Consider the following 6,000-nt stretch of genomic DNA (forward strand, 5'->3'; position numbering starts at 1 on the left):
TCACAATTTGAAATAGCTAAGAACTGAAAATAGTCATTTTTGAAATAATGAAAAATCTTGAAATTTGCTTGAGCCAGGAAAAAAGAGTTTTTTGGTCAACTTCAAGCGGCCATAACTCCTAGCTTAAGATGAGTTAGGTGTATTTCCAGATATGGTTGGAAAGATTCCAATGCAGCCGAGTTTGGCGATTCCGAGTTCATATGAGTGAGTTATGCCCTTTGGAAGTTGGGTTGTTCAAATAAGACAATGTGGAAATCTAGATTTTAGTAGGTTAGTTTGGTCTTTTTCTTACCCTTTTATTTTAATTCATTTTTGGTAATTAATTAAGGGTATAAGTTGAATTAGATCAGTTTACATTTTTACCAAAAGAGTTAGGGTTTTGAGAGAAAGAAAAGAAGAGGAAAATGAGAAGAACGTTCAAGATTCGTCAAGATTATCTTATGGATTTCATCGGCGGTGATCCCTACAAAGGTATGTGAGATCACATAGAGTTAGGTCCATTCACCCACGCGCCAATCATGTTTAGTTCCGCGATTTTTGTCCTAGAGGAGTTAGACATTGAGTTCTTGAGTTATGCTTTCAAATTGTTTTTCATTCTTGAATGTACCTATGATTGATGGGTTTTGTTGATGCGTTCTAGTGATATTAAGATTTGTTATGGGTAAGATTATAGTGTACATTGTTTGGGTATCTGACTCTAAGAATGTATTGAAAAAATTTGATTTATAACGATTTTGGATTAGAAAATGAATTGAAAATTTTTGTAAGTATACCTAGTTAGGCGCGGTGCTCCCTATCTGCGCCAGAGGTTCTGGGGCGGTGCGCCTGCAGTTCACCCGAATGGAGCCTTGCATGACGTGCATGAATTGGCCTTTTCACTCAGCTTTTGTCATTCAGTGAGTTAATGCCTTTCTAAAGTGTATTAACATGTCACATCCATGAAGCACCCCCTAGATGTAACCGACGTCTTCGTCCTCTTTGAGGACTAAGACTAGTCTCTTAGCTTATATCATTACATTCATAGGTTAAAAATGCTAAAATTTTTAAAACATTTCATTACTTTTACTTTGAGGTTTACATAGACCTCTATATACACATAATACTTATATCGAGTATACAAGACCCTTCGTATAAGAATATTACACATTCTTCTACTTTTATTGCACGTAGATATATAAGATATAACATAGTCTCAACTGGATGTCTCGTCTCATATCATAACCATCTAACAAGAGCATGATAATTTGGGCCTAGTCCATACATCAATGTAATAAAGACACAAATAGGTTGTACAATGTTTAGTACTCAAATGAAAAGGAAAGAACATAGAAGTCTTAAAACTAGAACAACTTCATAAGCTTGATAATGACATTTCCCTCGGAAAGTGAGGACCTACCCAACTTGGATGAGTGAGAGTTCCAAGTATTCCTTCAAAGTCATCTCAAAAGCCCTTCAACGACCAGAACCTAAAATGTTTGGGGAAAAGGGAGAAAATAGGGTCAGTACACCACTTGTACTAATTATGAGACCAAATGCACACATATCATGAAATCATGCTAAAAAGGGACATTTCATTAAAGCATGCAATTTACTTTGAAAAGTCTTATTCACGTTCAGGAAGACCATACCAATTAATAAGTCATATTCATTAAGTCAAAAGCATGTACATCACAAGACTAACGATGCTAAGTCTAGTCAAGCCAACATGCATATCCACATAATTTGAGCACATAATCTAAACAACCTTATTATCAAGTTATAACATCAACAAGCATGATTAAGAGTTCTTTACAACATAACCTAAGAAAGATTACCTATGAACCCTCATTAGGTAAACTAGTGCAATAACCAAGCAAAGCCTCGTAACCTTACTCAATCAAGTAATACAACAAGGACCATGGCCAATATGCAACTTCACATAGCATATCACTCAAGAGTACATATCATCGTACTTGACCAAACGGATATTCATAAGTGAAACCAATCATCATGTAGCATCATCAATATGAAAGGTCATCATATACATATCATATATCATTATAAGAGTATACATATATAAGAACATCCTCTTAAGACTTCCCTCAATGATAACTAGTGCAACGTTTAGGTAGAGTCACATACCCTTACCTAGACTAAGTTAAACCCCTTTGGTCATCCTAGTTAGAGTTCATTTCTTTAGTTCATTTTACCTTTTGGGAACATTTTGTCTTAACCGACATAGAGCAAACGAGCTAATGTGGAATTCGGCGTCATGGAACCCTACACCGAAGGAAGGCGGAGTACTTGCCAAGGTGGTACCAAAACATGAACATAGTAACTACGTAGATCCACTAGCTAGTATTCCTGTGGGAGCGACATAGTTCAAGAACTAGGAGATATAATTTGGACCCTCTTTATACTACACGCGTTATAAACTCCAATCTCAAGAGTATATTAGTGATCTTACCTTCCCTATGTGGGAAGGGGCACTCCTCACACTAGTTCACTCTGTGTTAAGCTAGAGTTTCTTTTGAAATGTCTTTAATGTCTTTATTAATCACCATAACTTAATGTAGGTCATAGGGTCTATCCCTTGTATAATCATCATTATCACAGCTCAATAAGAATTTCATGAGTATAGTCCTTTCATTACAATTCAAATAAGTGAGGTTAGCACGTTTACATAATCTCATCTTGATAAGGCACATTGGTAAGTTATCACCATCCTTATAACATTTACATCTTAACATACCTCACAAAACCATAGTCAAGACATTTCAATCTAGCATCATAGCAACTCTATCAATATTAATACAAGGTATAATGCAATACAACATCATCACTTAATCATTATTAACCATAATTGAAGTAAAGAGTTGAAATCACAAGACTTACCAAGTCTCCTTCATGATCCATCATCAAGGTCTTACCATCAACCCTTAACTCAACCCAATAAGGGTATAATATCATCACACAACAATAACCAACATGACAACAAGGCCAATTGAATTACTACATCACAATCCATCACTAATTCGTAGCTTAAGAGAGGTGACTTAGGTCAAATTCATAATCTATTTCACAACATAGATCAATTACTCAAGAACTAGCATGATAGTACTACAATTCATCTTAATCTATTAATAAATTGGCACAACATAATCATTGGATAGTAACTCAACCCATAACCAAGTCAATTGAACCAGCACCACACAATTTACATCAAGGTCACAACCTAGGGTTAATGGAAATAGGTCATCTTCTACAAATTAGACCAATCCATCAAGAAATAATATAGTTGAGTTATAATAAATGTTAATATATTCATATTATCCAAAGGAAATTATAAAAAAAATCAAATTGAAAGATCAATTTCGAGATTGGAAAAGACCCTCATGAAAATTCATCTTTTGAAATCAATTTGAAGGAACCCTTTGGGGAAAGAAGTCCCAAAGGTGAAAGGAATATCATACCTTAATGTTTGATGAAAATTGATGGATAAACTTTGGTGATTTAATCCCTAGAACCCCTTTGATTTTGACCTTCTATGGTGTTATTCAACTTGGGAGAGTGAAAGAAGAGAGAAGGAAGAGAATTTAGGTTCGGGAATTATGAGGGCTTAGGTTAGTTTAATTAGGTTAGGATCTTTATATAGGTTGTTAATTAACTTAATTAGGCCTTGCTTAACCCCTAAATTATTAAATAACCCCTAAATTAATTAACTCAAGTCACTTAAAATCGAGCATCCAAACAAATCCTTAGAGATGACTCCTCGTCCACGCCCCATTTGTCAATCGACGGACCAAGGACCAACCGTCCTGTTGGTCCGTCCTTTGGATCAGAGACTTGTCAAACAGGACTCCCATGGATTTTTATAAGTGACCATCGATGGAGGCATTGACGTCCCATCGATTCACCAAGGGCCAGTTGGTGGCATTCGTTGGTGACAGTGTATATCGACAACTTTTAGCCACTTTTGCAAGGGTCCTTCTCAAGGGGTCTTAGTTTACCTTGGGGAGTCTTACCTGGACGTTTTGACTATGAACTAAATTTAATACATGTTAGACACCTTTCCACTAAAATTCATCAATTTCCGACTCCTAAAACTTAGTCAAATAGGCTAAGGCACACTAGCACCTCATTGAACTAGTTTCTGAACGTCATGGACGTTCATTGACGTTTTTATTCCTAAACTTCCTAAATGACTTATATACATTAAAATAGACCTTAAAACAGTGTATAAACCTTTTTCACTGATGTTAGGCTCTAGAGCATGTCTTAGACTTTCGGAGTATTACATAACATTTCCTATTAATTCTAACTAGTCTAAATGACTTCTAAACATCTAGAAACATGAATTACAACCTTGAGTCCATAAATCCAAATTCAAGAAAAGTTGAGGGTCAAGTCTAGGAAGTTCTTCAAGTCTTTTCAAGAAGTCTTTTGCAAACGCTTTTAACTTTGTTTTATGACTTGAAGTTCAAGATGAGTAAAGAGTAAAAGAGAAAAGGTGGAAGTTCATTTCTTAAAAAAAAGTATATGGGGACTAAGTATTACCAAAGAGTTTAAAATGTTTTTACATTTAAATAAGAATGAAAACAGAGATTTCCAAAGAGACTTTGGGCTAGTTATAATAAAAGAGTAATTGTTTTCTAAATGAAGCAAGAGGGGAAACTTTTATTTGCAAGGTATCCTTTGAGCTAAGTTTTTGAGCACTAATCTCAACTCATAGAAGGAAGTATGTGTTTAAGCATAAGACCTAATATTATTTTATTTTTGGGAGTAATATTGAGCACCGATATGGGGGAGAGTTAAGAAAACTCACAACCTCATAAAGCATATAACCACCATGAGTAGAAAATGAGCATACTTTTTAGATGATTTATTTAGTGCTTTTTAGCATAGACTAGTGGATCCACTTACTAGTTCAGGTTCTATACTAACGGCAAGGTATAGGATGGCCCTGGCAGCGTGAGACAAAATGTTGTATCATCACAATATCTCTTACGTGATGGTTGTCGTTTAGAGAAACTCTCACAGATGTTAATTGTATTATACATACACAATTATTTGTAATTTTACACAAATTTCAAAGTTAAATTGTAATTTTGCATTCATATAGAGTTGAAATCATCTTTTTAAAAAAACTTTTATTTATATTGCACTTGTTTTAAAGTGCTTACATTGAGTTAAGTAGAGCCAGGTAAGTTATTAAGATTTCTTTTCAAGCATATGTTTGTGTTTTAACGTTTCAACTTGCATATTCGTACATTTAATGTACTAATACTAATTGGCCTGCATTGTATTATGACGCAGACGCATGTAATTAGGATCGTCATTCGGTGCACCGTTGATCCATTGAGCAGTTTAGAGTCAGTTGGTGAGCCTGTTTGCTTTCGGAGGATCCATTTTCATTCCTTTCTAGTTTTAGTTTATTAAGATTTTGTGGGGTTTGTCCCAACATCCATCTCAGTTGTTTTAAAGGCTTCATAAAAATCACATATTAGTTCTTTAGTCTTTTCATTGTCACTATTCCATGTTGAGACCTTGCTTTGCCTGAATGGCCAGTTAACTGTTCTTTTATAGTAATCCAGTTTACTACATGAACCTATCTTGTTGAGTTTAAGTCTTTCATCAAGTAAGTAAGTCAGTCCAAGGGTTCGCTTGGGGCCAATAATGGTTCTCGAGTGCCGATCCTGCCCAAGGTATAAGCACGGAGCATGACAAACTTACTATCACAACACAAGGTTCAGTAATCCTAGGGAGTCTATGAAGACGTGTCCATGGAATCTTAGTTATTGGTGTGAAGCGCGCAATATCAATAATTAGGAGGCTGCAACATTTAGGAATTTCTTCACCTCTTTCACACTCATTTCGTGCATTAACGTTTTATTTCTAAAAGCTTTCTCTCTAATTCATGCTTGTGCGTGTTTCAAATAATCATGTCTCCACAAAAAGCAGTCAGAGGTCGTCCAGCTAAGAGGAATGTTGAACCTCAAGAACAAGAGGTAACCAATGTAC

Source organism: Solanum lycopersicum, chromosome 11, assembly GCF_036512215.1.
Source record: "Solanum lycopersicum chromosome 11, SLM_r2.1".
Taxonomy (NCBI): Eukaryota; Viridiplantae; Streptophyta; class Magnoliopsida; order Solanales; family Solanaceae; genus Solanum; species Solanum lycopersicum.